Raw genomic sequence first — 27074 nt, 5'->3', positions numbered from 1 at the left:
CACCTGTAGTCCCAGCATTTTGGGATGCCAAGGCAGGCAGATTGTTTGAGCCCAGGAATTTGAGACCAGCCTGAGCAACACAGCAAAACCCTGCCTCTACTAAAAACACAAAAAATTACCCAGGCATTGTGGCATGCACCTCTAGTCCCAGCTACCCTGGAGGCTGAGGCAGGAGGATCACCTGAGCCCGGCAGGTCAAGGCTGCACTGAACCATGATCATACCACTGCACTCCAGCCTGGGTGACAGAGTGAGACTATGTCTCAAAAAAATCATTATATTTTCCTATTTTGTTATTTTTAAAATAAATAATAAAGAATAAATTTTATCATATGTCTTTTCTGCATCTCATGGGGCAACTTATGGTTCTGCTTGTTAGACTTCTCATATGGGGAAGCATAATTATGGATATTCTAATATTCTACTTGTTTATATCTGAAAAAGTTATTTTAATGGACAAATTTTTTAACAGACATGTTTTCATGTAAGTATTTGAAAAGATATTCAGCTTGATTAGACATTTGGAATATCTAAATTATAACCACAATGAGAAATCAGTACTTACGTGTTACCATGGCTAAAAGCTCAATGATTGACACTGTCGATTGCTATGGAAAATGTTGAGTAATAGGAACTCACTTCTGGTGGAAATGTAAAAGTGCGATAATTTTGGAAAATAATTTGGTAGTTTTTAATAACATTAAATATACACACTCAATCTAAATTCTTGGTATTTATTCAAGTATTATAAATTGTAAATCTATATTGACACAAGACTTGTATGTGAAACACCACAAGCTGGGAACAACTAACATGTCCTTCACCAGTTGAATGACTCAAAAGAACTTACATACCTATAATGGAATGACACTTAGCAATTAATAGAAAAAAACACTGATACATAGCAACATAAATAAATCTTAAATGCATTTTGTTAAAGGAGGCAGAAAACAAATGCTACATATTGAATGATTTCATTTATATGATATGCCAAAAATGGCGAAATTATCTAATATTCTACTTCAAAGATTTATATTTTCTTATCTATCAATGTACATCATTGGAAATGGAGGGCATTTTTCTCTGATTTGAAAATTATCAGTCATTATGCATATAAAATAGTATTATTCCTATACTCTTTACACCCTAGTCATACCATCAAATGGATAGCAAAGATAAATGCTTTTCTGCTAGTGCACTTTGTAAATCTTTGAATAACACATTCCTCAATCATGATAGCCAAAATACAATTGAACAGATTGAGATTTTTATCAGATTATATTCATTTATTCATTCATTCACTCACTCAAAAAATATTTCTTGAGTACATACTAAATGTTTTGTTCTGTGACTAACATAGTACAAGAACTCCAAGGCGTTTATGATCTAAGAGGGAGATAAACATTAACAATCACCCTAGGTAGATGTGTAAGCAGGTAGGCAAGTAGGTAGGTAGGTAGGTTAGTGGGTGGGTGAGTGGATGGATGGACAAATGATAGATGATAGATAGATAGGTAGATAGATGAATAAATGGACAGATAGATGATAGATATGTAGATGGATGGATGAATGGACAGATGGACAAACATATAGGTAGGTAAATGATAGATAAAATTACTAACTGTAGTTAAGCACTGTCAAGATAAATTATAGAATTATAGGAGAGATTATTATAGAGCACAAGAAATCTAACATAATCTTGGGAGAATGGGAAGGCCCTTATGAGAAACTGACCTTTTTTTCTGAAATGGAGTTTCTTGTCACCCAGGCTGGAGTGCAATGGCATGATCTCAGCTCACTGCAACCTCTGCCACTCGGGCTCAAGCAATCCTCCTGTCTCAGCCTCCTGAGTAGCTGGAATTACAGGAGCCCACCATCACGCCCGGCTAATTTTCATATTTTTAGTAGAGATGGGGTTTCACCATGTTGGCTAGGCTGGTCTGGAACTCCTGACCTAAGGCAATCCGTCTGCCTTGGCCTCCCAAAGTGCTGGGATTACAGGTGTGAGCCACCGCACCTGGCCTGGGAAATTGACTTTCAAGCAGAGATCCTAAGGATAGAAGATAAATAATAGAAAACACAGTGAAGAGTGCTCTGCACATAAAAAATAGTACTCAAGTCTTAAAGATGAATGGATAGTGACATATTTATGGAATTAGAGAAAGTCCAAGATGGCTGGAGCGCAAAGCATAGAGAAAAGTGAGGGAAAATGGGAAAAAGGTGGGTGATTTCTGCATTTCCAACGGAGGTACCTGGTTCTTCTCATTAGGACTGGCTAGACACTGGGTGCAGCCCACAGAGGGCAAGCTGAAGCAGGGTGGAGTGTCAACACACCCAGGAAGCACAACGGATCTGGGAACTCCCTCCCTTAGCCAAGGGAAGCTGTGAGGGACTGTGCCTTGAGAAATGGTGTAATCCGGCCCAGATACTCCACTTTTCCCACAGTGTTTGCAATCCGCAAACCAGGAGATCCCTTTGGGTGCCTATGCTACCAGGGCCCTGGGTTTCAAGCACAAAACTGGGCAGCCATTTGGACAGATACCGAGCTAGATGCAAGAGTTTTTTTTCATACACCAGTGGTGCCTGGAACTCCAGCAAGACAAAACCGTTCACTCCGTTGGAAAGGAGGCTGAAGCCAGGGAGCCAAGTGGTCTAACTCAGTGGATCCCACCCCCCAAAGAGCCCAGCAAGCTAAGCTCCACTGGCTTGAAATTCTTGCTGCAAGCACAGCAGTCTGAAGTCAACCAGGGACGCTCGAGCTTGGTAAGGGGAGGGCTGTCCACCATTACTGAGGCTTGAGTAGGCGGTTTTCCCCTCACAGTGTAAACAAAGCCACTCGGGAAGTTCGAACTGGGTGGAGCCCTCTGCAGCTCAGCAAAGCCGCTGTAGCCAGACTGCTGCTCTAGATTCCTCCTCTCTGGGCAGGGCATATCTGAAAGAAAGACAGTAGCCCCAGTCAGGGGCTTATAGGTAAAACTCCCATCTCCCTGGGACAGAGCACCTGGGGGAAGGGGCAGCTGTAGGCACAGCTTCAGCAGACTTGAATGTTTGAAATTAAGGCAGTAATTTATCAACCAAGAAAAGCCCAGGACCAGACGGATTCACAGCCGAATTCTACCAGAGGTACAAAAAGAAGCTGGTACCATTCCTTCTGAAACTATTCTAAACAATAGAAAAAGAGGGACTCCTCCCTAACTCATTTTATGAGGCCAGCATCATCCTGATACCAAAAACTGGCAGAGACACAACAAAAAAAGAAAATTTCAGGCAAATATCCCTGATGTACATCGATGCAAAAATCCTCAATAAAACACTGGCAAACCAAATCCAGCAACACATCAAAAAGCTTATCCACCATGATCAAGTCGGCTTCATCCTTGGGATGCAAGGCTGGCTCAATATACACAAATCAATAAACATAATCCATTACATAAACAGAACCAATGACAAAAACCACATGATTATCTCAATCGATGCAGGAAAGGCCTTCAATAAAATTCAACTCCCCATCATGCTAAGAACTCTCAATAAACTAGGTATTGATGGACTGTATCTCAAAATAATAAGAGCTATTTATGACAAACCCACAGCCAATATCATACTGATTGGGCAAAAGCTGGAAGCATTCCCTTTGAAAACCGGCACAAGACAAGATGCCTTCTCTCACCCCTCCTATTCAACATAGTATTGGAGGTTCTGACCAGGGCAACCAGGAAAGAGAAAGAAATAAAGGGTATTCATATGGGAAGAGAGGAAGTCAAATTGTCTCTGTTTGCAGATGACAAGATTGCATATTTAGGAAACCCCGTTGTCTCAGCTCCAAATCTACTTAAGCTGATAAGCAACTTCAGCAAAGTCTCAGGATACAAAATCAATGTGCAAAAATCACAAGCATTCCTATATACCAATAATAGACAAGCAGAGAGTCAAGTCATGAGTGAACTCCCATTCACAATTGCTACAAAGAGAATAAAATACCAAGGAATACTACTTAAAGAGATGTGAAGGACCTCTTCAAGGAGAACTGCAAACCATTGCTCAAGGAAATAAGAGAGGACACAAACAAATGGAAAAATATTCCATGCTCATGAATAGGAAGAATCATTATGGTGAAAATGGCCATACTGCCCAAAGTAATTTATGGATTCAATGCTATCCTCATCAAGCTACAATTGACTTTCCTCACAGAATTAGAAAACACTACTTTAAATTTCATATGGAGCCAAATAAGAGTGTGTATAGCCAAGACAATCGTAAGTAAAAAGAACAAAGCTGGAGGCATCAGGCTACCTGACTTCAAACTATACTACAAGGCTACAGTAACCAACACAGCATGGTACTGGTACCAAAACAGATATATAGACCAATGGAACATAATAGAGGTCTCAGTAATAATGCCACACATATACAACCATCTGTTTTTTGACAAACCTGATACAAACAAGCAATGAGGAGAGGATTCCCTATTTAATAAATGGCATTGGGAAAACTGGCCAGCCATATGCAGAAATCTGAAACCGGACCCCTTCCTTACACCTCATACAAAAATTAACTCAAGATAGATTAAAGACTTCAACGTAAAACCTAAAACCATAAAAACCCTAGAAAAGAACCTAGGCAATACCATTCCAGACATAGCCATGGACAAAGACTTCGTGACTAAAACACCAAAAGCAATGGCAACAAAAGCCAATATTGACAAATGGGATCTAATTAAACTAAAGAGCTTCTGCACAGCAAAAGAAACTATCATCAGAGTGAATAGGTAACCTACAGAATCGGAAAATTTTTTGCATTCTATACATCTGACAAAGGGCTAGTATCCAGAAGCTACAAAAAACTTAAATTCAAAAGAAAAAAACAAACAATACCAACAAAAAGTGGGCAAAGGATATGAACAGACACTTGTCAAAAGAAGACATTTATGAGGCCAACAGACATATGAAAAAAAGCATATCATCACTGGTCATTAGATAATTGCAAATCAAAACCACAATGAGATACCATCTCATGCCAGATAGAATGGCGATCATTAAAAAGTTAGGAAACAACAGATGCTGGAGAGGATGTGGAGAAATAGGAACACTTCTACACTGTTGATGGGAGTGTGGATTAGTTCAACCATTGTGGAAAACAGTGTGGTGATTCCTCAAGGATCTAGAACCAGAAATACCATTTGACCCAGCAATCCCATTACTGGGTATATACTCAAAGGATTATAAATCATTCAACTATAAAGACACATGCACACATATGTTTATTGCAACATTGTTCACAATAGCAAAGACTTCAAACCAACCCAAATGCCCACCAATGATAGACTGGATAAAGAAAATGTGGCACATATACATGACGGAATACTATGCAGCCATGAAAAAGGATGAGTTCATGTCCTTTGCAGGGACATGGATGAAGCTGGAAATCATCATTCTCAGCAAACTAACACAGGAACAGAAAACAAAACAATGCATGTTCTCACTCATAAGTAGGAGCTGAACAATGAGAACACATGGACACAGGGAGGGAAACATTACCCACTGTGGCCTGTTGGGGGTGGGGGGCTAGGGGAGGGATAGCATTAGGAGAAATACCTATGTAGATGACAGGTTGATGGGTGCAGCAAACCACCATGGCAAGTGTATACTATGTAACAAACCTGCACATTCTGCACAGAACTAAAAGTATTTTTTAAAAAGTATAAGTAGGCCAAGATGGCCGAATAGGAACAGCTCCAGTCTGCAGCTCCCAGCATGAGCGACACAGAAAACGGGTGATTTCTGCATTTCCAACTGAAGTACCGGGTTCATCTCACTGGGGAGTGCCGGACAGTGGGTGCAGGACAGTGGGTGCAGTGCACCATGCGTGAGCTGAAGCAGGGAAAGGCATCGCCTCACCCGGGAAGCACAAGGAGTCAGAGAATTCCCTTTCCTAGTCAAAGAAAGGGGTGACTGATGGCACCTGGAAAATCGGGTCACTCCCACCCTAATACTGTGCTTTTCCAACAGACTTAACAAACGGCACACCAGGAGATTATATCCCGCACCTGGCTCAGATTGTCCTACGCCCACGGAGCCTTGCTCATTGCTAGCACAGCAGTCTGAGATCAAACTGCAAGGTGGCAGCAATGTTGGAGGAGGAGCGCCTGCCATTGCCCAGGCTTGAGTAGGTAAACAAAGCGGCCAGGAAGCTCCAACTGAGTGGAGCCCACCACAGCTCAAGGAGGCCTGCCTGCCTCTGTAGGCTCCACCTCTGGGAGCAGGGCACAGACAAACAAAAGGCAGCAGTAACCTCTGCAGACGTAAATGTCCCCGTCTGACAGCTTTGAAGAGAGTAGTGGTTCTCCCAGCACACAGCTTGAGATCTGAGAACAGGCAGAATGCCTCCTCAAGTGGGTCCCTGACACCTGAGTAGCCTAACTGGGAGACACTCCCCAGTAGGGGCAGCTGACACGTCACACCGCCAGGTATTCCTCTGAGACAAAACTTCCAGAGGAAAGATCAGGCAGCAGCATTTGCGGTTCACCAATATCTGCTGTTCTGGAGCCACCGCTGCTGATACCCAGGCAAACAGGGTCTGGAGTGGACCTCCAGCAAACTCCAACAGACCTGCAGCTGAGGGTCCTGACTGTTAGAAGGAAAACTAACAAACAGAAAGGACATCCACACCAAAAACGCATCTGTACGTCACCATCATCAAAGACCAAAGGTAGATAAAACCACAAAGATGGGGAAAAAACAGAGCAGAAAAACTGGAAACTCTAAAAATCAGAGCGCCTCTCCCCCTCCAAAGGAACGAAGCTCCTCACCAGCAACAGAACAAAGCTGGATGGAGAAAGACTTTGATGAGAGAAGAAGGCTTCAGAAGATCAAACTACTCTGAGCTAAAGGAGGAAGTTTGAACCAATGGCAAAGAAGTTAAAAACCTTGAAAAAAAAATTAGATGAATGGCTAACTAGAATAACCAATACAGAAAAGTCCTTAAAGGACCTGATGGAGCTGAAAACCATGGCACGAGAACTACGTGATGAATGCACAGGCCTCAGTAGCCAATGTGATCAACTGGAAGAAAGTATATCAGCGATGGAAGAAGAAATGAATGAAATGAAGCAAGAAGAGAAGTTTAGAGAAAAAAGAATAAAAAGAAATGAACAAAGCCTCCAAGAAATATGGGACTATGTGAAAAGACCAAATCTACATCTCATTGGTGTACCTGAAAGTGATGGGGAGAATGGAATCAAGTTGGAAAACACTCTGCAGGATATTATCCAGGAGAACTTCCCCAATCGAGCAAAGCAGGCCAACATTCAAATTCAGGAAATACAGAGAATGCCACAAAGATACTCCTCGAGAAGAGCAACTCCAAGACACATAATTATCAGATTCACCAAAGTTGAAATGAAGGAAAAAATGTTAAGGACAGCCAGAAAGAAAGGTCAGGTTACCCACAAAGGGAAGCCCATCAGACTAACAGCGGATCTCTCAGCAGAAACTCTACAAGCCAGAAGAGAGTGGGGGCCAATATTCAACATTTTTAAAGAAAAGAATTTTCAACCCAGAATTTCATATCCAGCCAAACTAAGCTTCATAAGTGAAGGACAAATAAAATACTTTACAGACAAGCAAATGCTGAGAGATTTTGTCACCACCAGGCCTGCCCTAAAAGAGCTCCTGAAGGAAGCGCTAAATATGGAAAGGAACAACCGGTACCAGCCACTGCAAAATCATGCCAAAATGTAAAGACCATCGAGACTAGGAAGAAACTGCATCAACTAATGAGCAAAATAACCAGCTAACATCATAATGACAGGATCAAATTCACACATAACAATATTAACCTTAAATGTAAATGGGCTAAATGCTCCAATTAAAAGACACAGACTGGCAAATTGGATAAAGAGTCAAGACCCATCAGTGTGCTGTATTCAGGAAACCCATCTCACGTGCAGAGACACACATAGGCTCAAAATAAAGGGATGGAGGAAGATCTACCAAGCAAATGGAAAACAAAGAAAAGCTGGGGTTGCAATCCTAGTCTCTGATAAAACAGACTTTAAACCAACAAAGATCAAAAGAGACAAAGAAGGCCATTACATAATGGTAAAGGGATCAATTCAACAAGAAGAGCTAACTATCCTAAATATATATGCACCCAATACAGGAGCACCCAGATTCATAAAGCAAGTCCTGAGTGACCTACAAAAAGACTTAGACTCCGACACAATAATAATGGGAGACTTTAAGACCCCACTGTCAACATTAGACAGATCAAGGAGACAGAAAGTCAACAAGGATACCCAGGAATTGAACTCAGCTCTGCACCAAGCAGACCTAATAGACATCTACAGAACTCTCCACCCCAAATCAACAGAATATACATTCTTTTCAGCACCACACCACACCTATTCCAAAATTGACCACATAGTTGGAAGTAAAGCACTCCTCAGCAAATGCAAAAGAACAGAAATTATAACAAACTGTCTGTCAGACCATAGTGCAATCAAACTAGAACTCAGGATTAACAAACTCACTCAAAACCACTCAACTACATGGAAACTGAACAACCTGCTCCTGAATGACTACTGGGTACATAACAAAATGAATGCTAAAATAAAGATGTTCTTTGAAACCAACGAGAACAAAGACACAACATACCAGAATCTCTGGGACACATTCAAAGCAGTATGTAGAGGGAAATTTATAGCACTAAATGCCCACAAGAGAAAGCAGGAAAGATCCAAAATTGACACCCTAACATCACAATTAAAAGAACTACGGAAGCAAGAGCAAACACATTCAAAAGCTAGCAGAAGGCAAGAAGTAACTAAGATCAGAGCAGAACTGAAGGAAATAGAGACACAAAAAACTGTTCAAAAAATCAGTGAATCCAGGAGCTGGTTTTTTGAAAGGATCAACAAAACTGATAGACCGTTAGCAAGACTAATAAAGAAGAAAAGAGAGAAGAATCAAATAGACGCAATAAAAAATGATAAAGGGGATATCACCACCGATCCCACAGAAATACAAACTACCATCAGAGAATACTACAAACACCTCTATGCAAGTAAACTAGAAAATCTAGAAGAAATGGATAAATTCCTGTACACATACACCCTCCCAAGACTAAACCACGAAGAAGTTGAATCTCTGAATAGACCAATAACAGGCTCTGAAACTGAGGCAATAATTAATAGCTTACCAACCAAAAAAAGTCCAGGACCAGATGGATTCACAGCCGAATTCTACCAGAGGTACAAGGAGGAACTGGTACCATTCCTTCTGAAACTCTTCCAATCAATAGAAAAAGAGGGAATCCTCCCTAACTCATTTTATGAGGCCAGCATCATCCTGATACCAAAGTCTGGCAGAAACACAACAAAAAAAGAGAATTTTAGACCAATATACTTGATGAACTTTGATGCAAAATTCCTCAACAAAATACTGGCAAAACGAATCCAGCAGCACATCAAAAAGCTTATCCACCATGATCACGTGGTCTTCATCCCTGGGATGCAAGGCTGGTTCAACAAACGAAAATCAATAAACATAATCCAGCATATAAACAGAACCAAAGACAAAAACCACATGATTATCTCAATAGATGCAGAAAAGGCCTTTGACAAAATTCAACAAAGCTTCATACTAAAAACTCTCAATAAATTAGGTATTGATGGGATGTATCTCAAAATAATAAGAGCTATCAATGACAAACCCACAGCCAATATCATACTGAATGGGCAAAAACTGGAAGCATTCCCTTTGAAAACTGGCACAAGACAGGGATGCCCTCTCTCACCACTTCCATAGTGTTGGAAGTTCTGACCAGGGCAATCAGGCAGGAGAGGGAAATAAAGGGTATTCAATTAGGAAAAGAGGAAGTCAAATTGTCCCTGTTTGCAGATGACATGATTGTATATCTAGAAAACCCCATCATCTCAGCCCAAAATCTCCTTCAGCTGATAAGCAACTTCAGCAGTCTCAGGATACAAAATCAATGTGCAAAAATCACAAGCATTCTTATACACCAATAACAGAAAAACAGAGAGCCAAATCATGAGTGAAATCCCATTCACAATTGCTTCAAAGAGAATAAAATACCTAGGAATCCAACTTACAAGGGATGTGAAGGACCTCTTCAAGGAGAACTACAAACCACTGCTCAATGAAATAAAAGAGGATACAAACAAATGGAAGAACACTCCATGCTCATGGGTAGGAATAATCAATATTGTGAAAATGGCCATACTGCCCAAGGTAATTTATAGATTCAACGCCATCCCCATCAAGCTACCAATGACTTTCTTCACAGAATTGGAAAAAAACTACTTTAAAGTTCATATGGAACCAAAAAAGAGCCCGCATCGCCAAGTCAATCCTAAGCCAAAAGAACAAAGCTGGAGGCATCACGCTACCTGACTTCAAACTATACTACAACGCTACAGTAACCAAAACAGTGTGGTACTGGTACCAAAGCAGATACAGACCAATGTAACAGAACAGAGCCCTCAGAAATAATGCCGCACATCTACAACTATAAGATCTTTGACAAACCTGACAAAAACAAGAAATGGGGAAAGGATTCCCTATTTAATAAATGGTGCTGAGAAAACTGGCTAGCCATATGGAGAAAGCTGAAACTGGATCCCTTCCTTACACCTTATACAAAAATTAATTCAAGATGGATTAAAGACTTAAATGTTAGACCTAAAACCATAAAAACCCTAGAAGAAAACCTAGGCAATACCATTCAGGACATAGGCATGGGCAAGGACTTCATGTCTAAAACACCAAAAGCAATGGCAACAAAAGACAAAATTGACAAATGGGATCTAATTAAACTAAAGAGCTTCTGCACAGCAAAAGAAACTACCATCAGAGTGAACAGGCAACCTACAACATGGGAGAAAATTTTTGCAACCTACTCATCTGACAAAGGGCTAATATCCAGAATCTACAATGAACTCAAACAAATTTACAAGAAAAAAACCAAACAACCCCATCAAAAAGTGGGCGAAGGACATGAACAGACACTTCTCAAAAGAAGACATTTATGCAGCCAGAAAACACATGAAAAAACTCATCATCACTGGCCATCAGAGAAATGCAAATCAAAACCACAATGAGATACCATCTCACACCAGTTAGAATGGTGATCATTAAAAAGTCAGGAAACAACAGGTGCTGGAGAGGATGTGGAGAAATAGGAACACTTTTACACTGTTGGTGGGACTGTAAACTAGTTCAACCATTGTGGAAGTCGGTGTGGCGATTCCTCAGGGATCTACAACTAGAAAGACCATTTGACCCAGCCATCCCATTACTGGGTATATACCCAAACGATTATAAATCATGCTGTTATAAAGACACATGCACGTGTATGTTTATTGCAGCATTATTCACAATAGCAAAGGCTTGGAACCAACCCAAATGTCCAACAATGATAGACTGGATTAAGAAAATGTGGCACATATACACCATGGAATACTATGCAGCCATAAAAAATCATGAGTTCATGTCCTTTGTAGGGACATGGATGAAGCTGGAAACCATCATTCTCAGCAAACTATCGCCAGGACAAAAAAACCAAACACTGCATGTTCTCACTCATAGGTTGGAATTGAACAATGAGAACACATGAACACAAGAAGGGGAACATCACACACCGAGGACTGTTGTGGGGTGGGGGGAGCAGGGAGGGATAGCATTAGGAGATATACCTAATGCTAAATGACGAGTTAATGGGTGCAGCACACCAACATGGCACATGTATACATACGTAACAAACCTGTACGTTGCGCACATGTACCCTAAAACTTAAAGTATAATAATAATAAAATTTAAAAAAGTATAAGTAACTATCTGATAAGGCCATTATTTCTAATTTTTTCAAATATATGTTTGCATTTAATGATGTTAAAACTCTTCTCTTTTGAGGGCGAAAAGTTGTTGAAGTACATGGAGAGTTGGTTCAATTTTTTAATTTAAAAAATGAAGAAAATTCCTGCTCCGCTAAACTCTACCTTCTCTAGGTATTTGCTAAGGATTTTTTTTTGCAAAGAATATGCTGACTCTGTAATTAAAAAAATGTATTATTAAAGTCTGAAACTTTACTTAGAAGTTATGTGGAATAGTTAATATTTATTTGAAAAAACAAGCATTAATAGGGAAAGAGAAAAGAAAACAAAGTTAACGTGTGCATTATTCTATAAGAATAATGACACCAGGATAAGAGAAGGATTGCCAAAGCCTAATTTGGAGTGGAAAATTAATTATCAAAGGTATTGCATATAATTGTCCACTAAATTATACTTGACATTAAATCAAGGGGAAATAAAAACACCTTAAATCATCCCATTGCCACTTCATGTGAACTATGAAAGAATGTGGTAGATCAGAACCTTCTAAGACCACAATTTCTTATTTTTAAAATGAGGGTAGCAAGATTGAATCCTGTTTCAAGTTCTCCTTTGAAATCAATGATGAGACTTATTTTTACAATTTCCTCTCTTCTTAGAATAAATAGTGAGTCTCTTCATTTACTCTCACACAAAATTTCTCTAATTATTTCCATATTCTCTTACAGTAAGACTTGACCTCCGAGCTTGTATTACTAGATAATATAGAGGAGAGTCTCCAAATGCTTGGAGTGTCTATGTATATGCCTGTGTGTGTGTGCACGTGCATGAGTGCGTGTTATGTGTGTTTAGCCCCCAAGAAGAAAAAATAAAAGACACTGCAAAAATTAGGTAGATCATTAAATCAAGTGGGATTTTATGAAACTATTTTATAAATCATTCTGTTTGATGGACATTTATTATCTTTAAGAGGTAAGTTTAATCTAGGTGAAGTTATTTTCTGCCTTATTTTTAAATCATAATGTTGATTAAATCTTCAATAAAACAACTAAAATGAAACATTGCACTGATTGCAATGCCCCCCAACCACCTCCCCCGCTACCCCCGCCAAAAACTCTGCAAAGGGTTTCTGTCAGAAAAACAGTCCAGAAGAAAAGGTGACAACTAGATCAGGTGGATGACAAGCAGCACTGGGGGTGGGGGATGGGGCAGAAGCTTCTGCCAAGCAATAGGTGAAACTTGAAACCCAAGTGTGTATTAATCTGAATCACTTGTCAACTTGTAGGGTCACTGACCTTGAAGAAATGAATTTATTTCCTGGTCAAATACTTTCTGAAAAGGTGCTCACATTTTAATCAATTTTCAGGCCCTCACTAAAGTCCAGATTAATTTGTGCAGCTCGAAAGTTAATTAAACCCCTTCTTCCAACAAAACAGATTCATTCCAAACCATTTGATTCCTGTTTATGACCATTTCTTAAAAATGCTTTTGAAAAAAATCCACTGGTGGTAACAGCAACTGAGGATCCCTGGGAGCCCTAGAGTTGTTGTTCACAATCTTTGGAATACTATCCTGTGGCTTTTAGATAGGAGTGCTAACAATTTTCAACAACACATAAGTGTACTATTGACCTCTGTAAGAATCCACTCTAGGAAGCAAGGTTGTTGATTTCATGGAAATTGAAAAATCACAAATTCCTTCTTTTTTTTCCCATTTCCAGTTATCTTAATATTTCCCAAACCAGAACACTAAAAAAGAAACAAAAAAAATTAATTATTTAAAGATGTTATAAAAGAAGAAAAAGTAGTTTGAAGTCTGAGTGTTCCTGGAAGTTTAAAATGTTCTTGCATATTTTTTAAAGCTTCAGGAGCTATTACAGCTGCAGTACTTGAGGGAGAAATAAATGAAGTATGAATATGTGGTCCAATATAATGTGATTGTCTTCTGGCTGTAAATTCAACTGTCTTCACTGATTGTTGAGAAAGCAATAGTGTTATACATGTAACTGATTACTTTTTATAGCCATTCTGTGTGAAATATATTAGATGTTTAAAAGAAATGGGTGATCCCTTTCACAAAGATCTGAAAAAGGCAAACCCTCTCCATGATTTGACAGATGCAGAAAGCTGGTGAATGGCCTCCAATCCCATGCTAATTTTCTGTCCAGTAGAGCTCTCCCGTAAGGCAAAATGAGGGGCTAGAAGCCTAGAAAGGGAGCAGGAGGTTGACCAGCACTTGCTGTGTCTTTTGTAATCAGATGAACATGGTCTCAAGAACCAAGTGGCAAAACTACTGCTAACTTCTTTGCTGTTTTTGTGCAATTGTAATTTAAATCAAGCCAAGTGTACACCTAGGTAAGGTTCTGTCCCTGCTCTCATCTGAAAAGCCACTATTGACAAGCTCAGTTTTAGGATGGTCATTTATTAGCTGAAAGACATCTACACATGGCATGCCACACGATCACCTCTATCACATTGAGTTTCAAAGCCAAAATAATGCTGAGCTCAGCAGAAAAAATCTGGAAAGATGCTCAAGGCCTAAGACAAAAAAGAAAGGGCAAAATTAGGTTATTAACTTAAACTAGGCAACTATAACATCAGTAAAAATTGTCCTAGTAAAATAGAGTATACCTAATTATGTCAACTTTTTTTTTTTTTTTTTTGACAGAGTCTCTCTCTGTTGCCTAGGCTGGAGTGCAGTGGCACAATCTCAGCTCACTGCAACCTCTGCCTCCCAGGTTCAAGTGATTCTCCTGCCTCAGCCTCTAGAGTAGCTGAGATTACAGGCATGTGCCACCATGCCCAGCTAATTTTTGTATTATTAGTAGAGATGGGGTTTCACCATGTTGGCCAGGCTGGTCTCGAACTCCTGACCTTGTGATCCGCCAACCTCAGCCTCCCAAAGTGCTGGAATTACAGGCGTGAGCCACCATGCCTGGCTATGTCAACTTTTAAATATCATTCCTCCTTATAATCCTAAATAGTTTAAACCCTATATAGAAATATAAGAGCTGGTGAGGATTTCAATTTAAGCAGTTTATTTCATTTATAAAATTTTAAATGAGTAGCTCAAGCAGGGGTCTTATATCAAAATAACATAACTATCCTCAGGTGAGTTCTCTATACCCAGGATCTAAGCAGTTTATTGACATATTCAAATATATGAAGCAACTGTCATGGCAGAGCATCCGAGATCAATGGATACTTAAAGACTCAAGAGATCTGTGATCCCCCTGCAATTATAAGCTAGACTTAGTCTCTCTCTCTCTCTCTCCCTACCTACCTATCTATTAATACCTATCATTTGCATTTTAGGGGACACGAAGCCATTAGTATTAATGAAAATCTCAAAAGAATACACCACGTGTAACTTTATAAATCACATATGTAAAGGGCTACTTGTTACAAAATTAAATGTTATTTTTAAAATATCTAATTATGCTACAACAGCAGATGGTAACATAAAAACTCACAACCTATAACAGTTTAGCAAACTTTCACTAATTTTTGTTTCCCCCACAGAAAAAAAAATTAAAATTGGCTATTTATTTTGAAAATTATGCCTCCAGTTGTTTCTTAGAAGTCATGTGCTCTAGGGTTCAAAGTATGTACAAATCTTCTCAAACCTCAATAGTCCATGTTGCTATCTCTGTATATAATTACACATTTAATAAGTCCAATCTAAAACTCTCATCACTTACGGTTGAGGCAAGGCATCTCATACTGTGAAACATAATGATTCACACAGTTCCCACGATTGTAGTTCCCATTTGCAGTCTAAATGCATACAAAGCAATCCCTGTAAGATTTATTATAAATACAACATATTCTTATGTCTATTAGTGACTCACTCTCCTGGTGAGAATACAATTTACATTTTTGATGAATTAAAAAATGATATAAATATTAAGTGCTTACTGCCCTTTTTATATTTAAAATCTTAGTCAAATAGTTTGTCAAAATTAAGGAGTATATGTAAAAACATTTGGATGAAGAAGGCAAATGTATAATATTTTACAAATGCTAGATGTCATTATTTTAATAATATAAGGTAAATAAATTTTATACTTCAAAATACCAGCGGAGGGTAAATTTTGAAAATTAATTATTTTTATTTGAAGTCTGACATTAATTTTGCTCTAGAATTTTTAATTAATGCTGCTTTCTCTCTGGAAGATGTTTGAAATTGTAGAATAACACTGCCAAGATGATATAACTATCTCTACTAAGTTAAGGAAAAATTAACCATGCTCTACGAAAAGTTACTTTTCTGATTATTTAGCACAATGTTTCACACATGCCAGTCATTTTTTTGTCAAATGAACTCCCAACTCATAAAACATTAAAATTCTTTAAAGTTAATTACACATATGTTTAATAATAGACAAAAATCATATTAAAAGGTATTCAATTCACTAAGTTCACAGTAAATCACAGAAACTGTTTGTATGACATACCAACGAGATTCAGGACATTTAAAGGAAGTAGATATGCTCTGATTTCCCAAAATGAACATTATGCCAACAAATATTTTGACTGAGTCTTCTTCAATATGTTTCCACAAGGAAAACTATGAAGTAATGAGTTAAACCTTTTGTCAGATTGAAATCCTTATAATATAAAAAAGCAAACTTTCCTTTTACCCTTTTAATTGGTGATAACATGGATGCCAGGAGGTACTGCATGAAAGAGAGAGAGAAAGAGAAAGAGATAATATATATGGACACTTAATGGAGTAAGAAAGGGGTTACTAGAATTTAAAAAGAAATGCACATAAACCAGGGTAGGAAGAAGAGGGTATTTGGTGACTGGACAAGAATGTTGCCTACTTTGATAGGGCCAGGCAGTGTTCTTTCAGAGTAAAGGAGATGCATACTATTTCCCTGGTTTTGAAGAAGATTCAACCCAAGCAGTGTTCTTTCAGAGTAAAGGAGATGCATACTATTTCTCTGGATATGAAGAAGATTGAACCCACAAACTCCATTTGATCACCATCCCCTCTATCTTAAACTTCATATTTCTCCTTTACAAACATAATTTCCCACTTCCCCAGACCTGCTGAAGTTTTTTTCCTTACTAGGATCAGCTGTCAACTGATGGCTACTATCTTCATTAGCCTCATGGCTATGCTGGAAAACCTCACCTGGGCCCTGCCTGTTTCTTACACAAAACAATTCCTTTTTCTAGTAATTATGTCCAATTCAATTTTTTGTCCACCACTGGAACTTTATAAGGAGCACTTTATAATATAGTAATTTTAAAAGAGCATATGATATAGCTTGGATGTTTGTTCCCTCCAAATCTCATGTTAAAATGTGATCCCCAGTGTTGAAGGTGGGGCCTGATGGGAAGAAAGCATTTGTGGCATGGTAGCAGATCCCTCATGAATGGCTTGGTGCCATCCCTGCAGTAATGAGTGGGATGAATTCCCAAGACATCTGGTTCTTTAAAAGCATGTGGTGCTCCCCTGTCCAACTCCTTGCTTGCTCTCTCTTGTCATGTGACACACTTGCTCCCCCTTTGCCTTCTGTGATGAGTAAAACCTTCCTAGGCCTCACCAGGAAGCCAAGCAGATGTTGGTGCCATGCTAGTATAGCCTGCAGAACTGTGAGCCAAATAACCCTCAGCTATTCCTTTACAGAAACAAATGCAAATGGACTAACATAGCATTCATCCTAGAAATACAGCAACCTTGCCCACTGCACATTCACGCTACCTGGTTTCAGTTGGGCCCTGTTTGGAAGCAACACTGCTTTTGATCATCCTTGACTCTGTATTGAATGCATGTCTTACTTTTTGATAATTCCAAAAATCATCTTTAATTAGAAAGCAAGGAAAAATAATGAGGAGCAAAAACAAAAAGTATAAACAAACTTATTCACTTAACAATATTAAGTACTAGTTCTAGTTGCAATGGTTTTTCAATAACAATAACATCAGAAAAATTCCTGTCTTCCTAAAATAATTTTCTAGCTGGGAAAGGAAATAAAAAACTATATAATATGTGAGGCTATGATAAAAACCTCACATATTAGAGAAAAGGAAAGCAAGATATGAAAGCTAGAAGTAGGAAGTGCTGATTGAGTATGTTAAACCATATGAATGTGCTGGTGCATAAATTAAAAAATAGTCTAATACCTTTAACTTCATATGATGCAAACAATATGTCAAATAGAGTCTTTTAAAAAATGTCTAAGTTCCAAACATTTCAAACTTTAACTTATCTTTTCCTTTCTATATTTCTCTGTGAATACATGCCCATCTTTTTTCCCAAGGCTAATGTCTAACTCAACCTCCTAATTTCTTTTCTCCCCCATCTTTCTTTGACCTTGTCTTCTTAGCTAAATCTTTATTAATTTTTCCCCCTCCTTCTATTCTCAGCTTCCCTAGCCTATTTAATGCACTTTTCTAAAAGTTTCATCTTAAAATTTTTCTTACATCCTAAACTTCTCACCACTCCAACCCATTGTGTGGCCTCTTATCTTCTGGCATTAATATTCTTAGTGGAGGGTAATCTTCATTACTCTTGCTGTCATTTAGCCTTATTTTTCAACTTTTCCTATATATGTTCCTGGTCATCCTGATTACACTGTAGCTTCCATGATAGCAACACGAGAGTCATTTATTGTTTAATAAATGGGACCTAATTAGTCATTCTTTGAATAGGTACTCAAAAAACATTTAAGACAAATACATTTCCAAATGAATTCAAATTTAAAATGTTTTCCTGGTGTTCTAGGAAAATACATTTTAATTTTTATTTATCCTAGTAGTCTGCTGCTTGAGACACCTTTAAATTCTGCAAAAAAGAGCAACACTCTAATGTTTGGTTATCAACAGAAAAGGCAAAAATGTGTGTGAAAACAAGAATTTCCAATAAAATTTATTTTTACTGATTTATTCAAAGTGTTTGCTATCTTGAAACATAAAAATACTTTCACAATATCTTCACAATGTAGCCTACTATAAACATTTCAAAGGAGCCCACTGAGACAATAAAAGCACTAATTGCTCTGAATTGTCCAATTCTATACTTATGCTCAAAAAGAGTTTTGTTTCAATCTCATAAGATGAAACAGGCTTACCTCAAGTTGTGCATGCCAACAAAACAGGGAAAACATCTAAGAAGGAAATAAAATGTACACCAGATTTGGGTTTTCTGGAAGAATTTTAGCAATAAACATAATTTTGAAGATTGTAGCACCGAGTATATGCACATGAATGTGATGTAAATAAAATGACTACCACTTCAGTTTCTTTTGATGATAGTTCTCTTCTTGAGACTGTAAAGATGAACAAAGACTTACAAGACTAGTTTAATCTGTAATACTGGATTTCCTACACATTAAGCTTCTGGACCCAGGATAGCCCTTCCTGAAAGCTCTCCACATTACCTTAGTACAAAGCGTGAATCTGCACTTGGTAGTAATCATTTAGCAAAATAAAAATATGTGCAAATTAGTACCCTCTGCTTGATGGAAATCCTGTACCCTATGGTCTTGTTCTTTAGATATCTCTACTTTATGTGTTTTCAAGACACATAAAGGAAGCTATGAAATTGAGCAAGTATCAATTTTGAGAACAATGATCTAAAACTCTCAATCTCCAATGCTGATTAATGGCAACAAAGACTAGATGGAGCTAAAAAGAGCTGGCTGTGTTTATAGAGCTTTCCATTTTAATGGAGTAATGTAATGGCCAAATTATTTTCACTCTCACTATCAATATTAAATCATAAACTCAGCTAATATAGAATTAGACAGTGTATGACCTAATAAACAAAATTGGTGAAATCCAAGAAAATTTAGGACACCAAGATGAGCTAAGAAGTTTTTTATGTTTTCTGGATTTTTGCTGTAACACCCTGACAAATTGGAATAATTACTGCTGAAGGAAAATGAGATAGTAAAGCAGAATGACTCAAGAAGAAAAAGCTAATCTCATATTACTAAACTCAAATGGAATGTAATATGAGAAATATTGATTATAATTGTTCATCATGCCTTTGTAACATTTTAAATAATAAAAATTTTTAGACCATGGCATAGGGCAGTATTGATCAGGCATATTAAATTGACTTTATTTTCAAGAATAACTATTTACTTTTTACATGTATAGCATTACTGAAAACTTACACAGAGATGGTATCTGTGCTTCATATCATTTTCTCATAGACTTAATATGTGATTTCAGATACATGTTTTTCTATTTGAGTAGCAGGGAAGGAAATAGGAGAACAAGATTTCATAAGTAAACATTTTAATATTTATTTCTATAAAAATCATACGTTTATCAGTTTCCTGTGTATTGAATTTATTTCTTCCTAAATGCAGTATATCAATGACACAAAATCCAAATGCATTTCACACATTCACTGAAACCAAATAATTTGGTTTTCATATGTAGTTTTCAGTGATCCTATAGAACCTGAATTTTAAAGCAGTCACAATATTTCATGTATTCTTGTTTTAATTTTTAATAATAAAATATTGCAAACAAAGGAATAACTGAAAACTATAGGCCCCATTGATGCCTAGGAGATATTAATATTTTTCTATATTTGGCTCAATTTTCTCTATTTTTTCAAAAAGTCTACAACTAAGACAAAAGCCCTTCCTGCTCCTACCTCTTCTTTCCCACTCACACCTTATGAATACTATTCTTTAGTTTGTGTTTCCATTCACCTATGTTGTTTTTGTACTTTTAGTAAACATAAATATATCCACTGCAATATATAATATTATTTTCATGTATAAAATTTTACATAAATGGTATCAAATGTTAAGTATTCTAGTGTCATTTTGCTTTAGTCAACATTGTATGTTTTTGAGAATTATACCTGTTGATGTAGGTAGACATAATTCATTCACTTTTATTTTTCACTTTTGTCTGATATTTTTTCTAGTGAATAAACAATGGTTTGTTATCCATTCCCTTACCTAGGTTGTTTTCAACTCTTAGGCTATTTCCATGTGTTTGCTTTTACAAACAGTGCTGAAATTAGCACACCTTTCTATGTTTTCTTGTGCACATATGCAGCAGTTTATGAAAGACTTCTGGAAACGCAGCTACAAGTTTTAATATGTACGACAAATTCTTCCAAACTACTCTACCAAATTTCTGTTCAAATATCTCTACCAACTTATGCTACCACAGATAATAGGAGACCTGGTTTCCCAACACTTGGATTTATCAGACATTATTTTTGCCAATCTGATGGATATAAAATGTTACTTTATTGCAGTTTTAGTTTGCATATTCTTAACGGAATATAACATTCTTTCTAATGTTAATTTGCAGCTTATGCTTTCTTCTATCAATTATCTTTTGCTAAACATTTTCAATAACTAGCTTCTCTTTTTCTTGTTTGGAAGAAATTATTTGCATATTACATACACTAATGAGTTTTGGTTTTCTGAACTGCAAATATCTTCTATATATCCAGATTGATTTTTCATCCTTTTCAGGGTAATTTGCTTAAGAAATATAGGCACAGCAAAATTTTTTAAAATATTATCTTTTTTCTCCTAAACATCTAGTTTTGCTTTTCATTTCATGCCTCTAATGCAATTAGAAAAATGTGTGTTTTATATAAAGTAAGGATATATTTGATCTTAGTTATTTCTGTATGTTTAGCCAATTGACCCAGAACCATTTACTGAACAGATCAAGCCATGTATATGTGGGTAGAACCCACATATACATGGGTAGGACCCACATATACATGGCTTGATCTGTTCAGTAAATGGATTTTTCTATCTATTACTTTTTCAGTTAAATTTTTATTTACTATAGTTTCATAATATATTTTGAATGACTAGACCATTATCATTTTTGTTTTTTGAAAAGTCTCAACTGTTTTAGGCACTTTAACATAAGTTTTAAGATGAGTTTATCATGCTCCATAAAAATGATAAAATCTTGGGTTTTTTTTTTTTGAAAGTATAGATAAATAGGAGGAAGAACTCATATATTTGTTATAGTAAGTCTTATGTATAAGAATGTATCTCTACATTTAATTAAGTCTTTTATAACTTTCAATAAAGGTTTATGACTTTCTCATTAAAGTCTTGCCTCTGTGAAGTTACTTCTATTTCTAGTACTCTCGTTGCTTCTGTAATTGCTATATTTTGAAATTATATTTTTGTTTGCTGTTTGTATATATGAATTTAATTTTTAAATAACCATTCTCTGTAACTTCTCTTGGACTTTCATATACATAATCATAATCTTTACAAATGATGACAGTTTTATACTTTTCTAATCCTTGCAAATTTATTTTGCATACCTTTTCCATTTAGCAGGAACTCCATACAATGATGAATAGAAGAAGGCATTGAGGCCTTGTTCTCCATTTAAAGGCATGTTTTTAATATTTTATTACAAAGTATCTTGGTTAAAGTAATATTTGGTAGCTAACTTTTTATCATATTAAATAGGGTCCCTTACTCCTATTTGTTAAGAGTTTATATTATAAAGGAGTCCTGAGTTTATTGAATGATTTTCCTGCATGTATTGAAATAATCATATGTTTTAAAAATTGTTAATTTCTTATTGTGATAAATTACATGTTAATTTATCACGTTTTAACATTGTTATGCTTGCATTCTTAAGAAAAAAATTCATCATTCTTTGTCATGATTTAAATGTGCATGTTTTTCTTTGTTATATTTGGTAATATTTAAGCTATTATTTTTATATCCATTTTTATAAAAGATAATGATCTGAAATTTTCTTTCACTAACATCCCTGACAGATTTTATCAAAGTATAGTTTACCAAAATATAAAATTGTTGAGGAGCTGTCTTACTTTTTCTTTTACTTTAGAACAGTGTGAATAAAATAGATACTATCAAACCCTTGTTTATTGAAATTATCTTGTAAATATATTTAGAATACATGTTTTTTGCTTGTTTCAGTCATTGTTGGTTTTGCTTTGTTATTGTCGTTTTTGTTGTTGTGTTTTCCACCAATGCTTAAATTGTTGACTACTGATTTAATTTCATTTATTTTAATAGGATTACTCAGACTTTTATTTATTCTTGAATCTATTCCATAAAGTGTATTTTTTTCTTAAAAAATATATTTTCAAAATAATTGGCAAAATGTTATTTTATGATTGTGTGGTCTAGTTTTCATTAAAGCCTCTCTCTCTTATTAATCTGCCAGTGATTTGTCTATTGTATTAGTTTATTTAAAAGAATTAACTTTGAGCACTTTTTACTCTACTGTTTCTGTATTTTTTTATTGTGATAAGAACACTTAGCCTAAGATTTACTCTCATGACAAATTTTTAAGTGTACAATGCAGTATTGTTAAGTACAATTGTACAGCAGTCCTCTAGAAGTTACTCATCTTTTGTAAATAAACCATGTACCCCTTGAACAGATGTCTCCATTTCCTCTTCCCTCCAGCCCCTGATGGGATAGCTATTGGTTATTTTCCATTTAAAAATCTTCTATTCTCATCTTTACTTTTTTCCTTCTTTCTACTTTCTTTGGATGACTTCATTATTCTTTTTCTGCCTGTGTAAACTGGAAGTTGTGCTGATTTTTAGTTTTTCTTCTTTCCTAATACGCGCAATTAAGGCTTTTGCCTTTTAATTGTGGTTTTAGCCAAATCCCACACATTTTGATTTACAGCATTTGCATTATCATTCAGATAGAAATATTTTCGAATTTCCATTATCATTTCTTCTTAAAGTGTTTCATGAGCTATTTATGCCTTTTTTTTAAAAAAAACAATTTCCAAATACAATGTGTTACCTATTTGACTCTTAGCATGTCAGGGGTGGTAACAGAGACCCAGTATCTTCTGACTTTTGCTTTTCTAACCTGTAGCCACTACGTGTGAGTGCATCTTCATCCACCTTAGCGAGGCTGATGTCTGGATTGGCAATGCCTGCCAGGAGCTCTGCTACCTGGAACACAGCATCCAGCACCATAGCCCAATGCCAAGTGACAAGACCACTGGGTAAGGAGAAAATTGATTCTACGCCTCTTCAGTGAGCAGGCAAGTTTGTGTCCAGGGCAGTGTTTATAAACCTGGAACCCATAGTCACTGATGAAGTTTGCACTGGCACCTACCACCAGCTCTTCCACCCTGAGCAGCTCATCACAGACAAGGAAGATGCTGCCCATAACTATGCCTGGGGGCATCACGACATTGGCAAGATCACTGGCCTTGTCTTGGACCAAATTTGCAAGCTGATTCACCAGTGCACAGGTCTTCAGGGCTTCTCGGTTTTCCACAGCTTTGGCGGAGAAACTGGTTCTGGGTTCACTTCTCTCTGTTGATTATGCCACAAAGTCTAAACTGAAGTTCTCCATTTACCCAGCCCTGCAGGTTTCCACAGCTGCAGTTGAGCTCTACAACTCCATTCCACCACCAGTACCACCTTGCAGCACTTTGATTGTGCCTTCATGGTAGACAATGAGGCCATCTATGGCATCTGTTGTAGAAACCCCAATACTGAGCACCCAAACTACCCTAATCTTTAACTGCTTTCTTAGCCAGATTGTGTTCCCCATCACTGCTTCTCTCAGATTTCATGGAGTCTGACAGAATTCCAGACTGACCTGGTACCCTCTTCCTGCATCCTCTTCTCTTTGGTCACATATGCCCTGTCATCTCTGCTGGGTAAGACTACCATGCATAGCAGAGGTCACCAGTGCTCACTTTGAGCCAGGCAACCAGATGGTGAAATGTGACTCTCACTATGGTAAATACATGGCTTACAGCCTACTACACCGTGGTAATGTGGTTCCCAAATATGTCAATACTTACTGCTATTCCACTAACAAGACCAAATGCACCATCCAGTTTGTGGATTGGTGTTTCACTGGCCTCAAAGTTGGCATTAATTGCCAGCTTCCCACTGTGGTACCTGCTGGAAATCTGGCCAACATAAAGAGAGCTGCGTGCATGCTGAGCAACACCATAGCCATTGCTGAGGCCTGAGTTTGCCTGGGCCACAAGCTTGACTTGAGTTATGCCAACTGTTCCTTTGTTCACTGGGAAATGGGTGAGGGGATGGGAGAAGAAGCATTTTCTGAGGCCTGTGAGGACATGGCTGCCCTTGAAAAAGATTATGAGGAGGTTGGTGTGGATTCTGTTGAAGAAAAAGAAGGGGAACACTAATTTTCCATTCCTTTCAGCCCTGCAGCATGTCATACTTCCAGAATTTCAGCTTTGACATTAGCTGACAGGCATTAAATCTTTCCAGTTAGATTGTTTTCACTCAGCGGTAATCATGACTTTTCCATGTGTGCCTACAAGATTTTTCCATCATGTCCCAAATTAAAGGCTTGAAGTAAATAAAATAAAATAAAATTTCCATATATATGGAGATCATATTTGCTATATTTTTTCCTCTTTTAAATTTTTTTGAATTATCAGTAGAAGCATGATCTGTATGACTCATTTTATGCCAAAATATGTTATTTCTTAATAGTGTCATACATGTTTAAAAAATGAAAATGCTTTAATTCTTGAGTACAGATTTCTAATGTATCAACCTTACAATTTCTCTTTTCATTGTGGTAAAAATACATACAACATAAAATTACCATCTTAACCATTTTTAAGCATAAGGTCCAGTGGCATTAAAAACGTTCATAATGTCCTGTATACCTGCTCTTTACAGTCCTTATATGTACTAAATGTATATGCAGACTGGTGAATTGCTCCTTTTATTATTTTTCTGTAACCTTCTTTTTTCCCAATAATGCTTTGGCTTCAAAATATATTTCTTAAACATTATTATAAGAAGTAACATCATCTTTCTTTGCTTATATTTACCTCAAATATAATTTTCCATTTCTTCACATTCATAATTTTGTGTCTTTATGTTTTAGGTAGGTCCGTTGTAAACTATATACAGATGGACTACTTTTTTAAAATCCACTTTGAGAAGTCTTGCCATTTAACTTGCAAATTTAGTCAATTTACTTTAGATGTATTTCTACCATTCTTTTTAACTTTTTGAGATAATTGTATATTCACATGAAACTAATTTTCACTTAGTTTCCCCCAGCGATAGCATAACTAAAGTACAATATTACAACCAGAAATTGACAATGATATAAACTGTTGACCTTAATTCCATTTACACTAGTTTTACATGCATTCATGTAGTGTGTGTATGTGTGTGTGCATGTATTTAGGTCCATGAAGCCTTATCACATGTAAATTTGTGTAACTATAACAACAGTCAATACAAAACAGTTCCATCACAAGGATTCCTTTCATTGTTCACACCCTTTCCTTGTCTACTTCCCTCCCTAATCCCTAAAAAACATTCACCTCTTGTTTGTCTCTATCATTTTGCCATTTTTTGAATGTTAAATAAGTGGAATCACGGAGGATATATGATTTTTGCGACTGGCCTTTTTCAGTCAGTATAAATCCTTTGAGAACATCCGATATGGCTTGGCTGTGTCCCCACCCAAATCTCATTTTGAAGTTCCCATAATCCCCACGTGTCATGGGACAGACCAGGTGGAGATAATTGAATCATGGACAGTTTCCCTCATCTGTTCTCATGATAGTGATTGAGTTCTCGCAAGATCTAATGGTTTTATAAGCCCCTTTTGCTCGGCACTTGTTGCTGCCGCCATGTGAAGAAGGATATGTTTGCTTTCTCTTCCACCATGATTGTAAGTTTCCTGAGGCCTCCCCAGCCCTGAGGAACTGTGAGTCAATTAAAGCTCTTTCCTTCACAAATTACCCAGTCTCGGGTATTTCTTCATAGCAATGTAAGAATGGACAAATACACCATCCAAGTCATTGTATGAATTAATAGTTGTTTCTTTTTAATCAATGGTATGGAGATAAGAGACTCTCATTCAAAAATGGGAAAAACAGGAAGCACATAGCAGTCACTACTCCACAGCAATTCTTTCTCCAGTTCCTTCCTTCCACTCTCCCTTATTTTACTTTATTTATTTATTTACCTTTTCAGACAAGGTCTGGCTCTATCGCCCAGGCTGAAGTGTAGTGGTGTGATCTTGGCACACTGTAACCTCTGCCTCCCGGGGTCAAGCCATCCTCCCACCTCAGCCCCCTGAGTAGCTGGGACTACAGGCATGTACCACCATGCCCGGCTACCCTCCACTCTCTTGAAGCCAATTCTGATTTGGCTTTCTCTATAGTCCATCTACCAAATCTTCTCCTGTCAAGGTCATCCGTGACCTCCATGTTGCTAAAAACAATGTTCATTTCTCA

The 27074-nt window shown here is 37.1% G+C and overlaps 1 pseudogene; it reads left to right on the top strand.

Moving 5' to 3' along the window:
- LOC101144168 (tubulin alpha-1 chain-like) overlaps positions 1-24989 on the top strand; it is a 28778-nt pseudogene extending 3789 nt beyond the window's left edge.
- The last annotated feature ends 2085 nt before the right edge of the window (positions 24990-27074 follow it).

This window comes from Gorilla gorilla, chromosome 11, assembly GCF_029281585.2.
Source record: "Gorilla gorilla gorilla isolate KB3781 chromosome 11, NHGRI_mGorGor1-v2.1_pri, whole genome shotgun sequence".
Lineage (NCBI taxonomy): Eukaryota > Metazoa > Chordata > Mammalia > Primates > Hominidae > Gorilla > Gorilla gorilla.
Note: the sequence above shows the minus strand (reverse complement) of the source record. Positions and strands in the feature narration are given on the sequence as shown.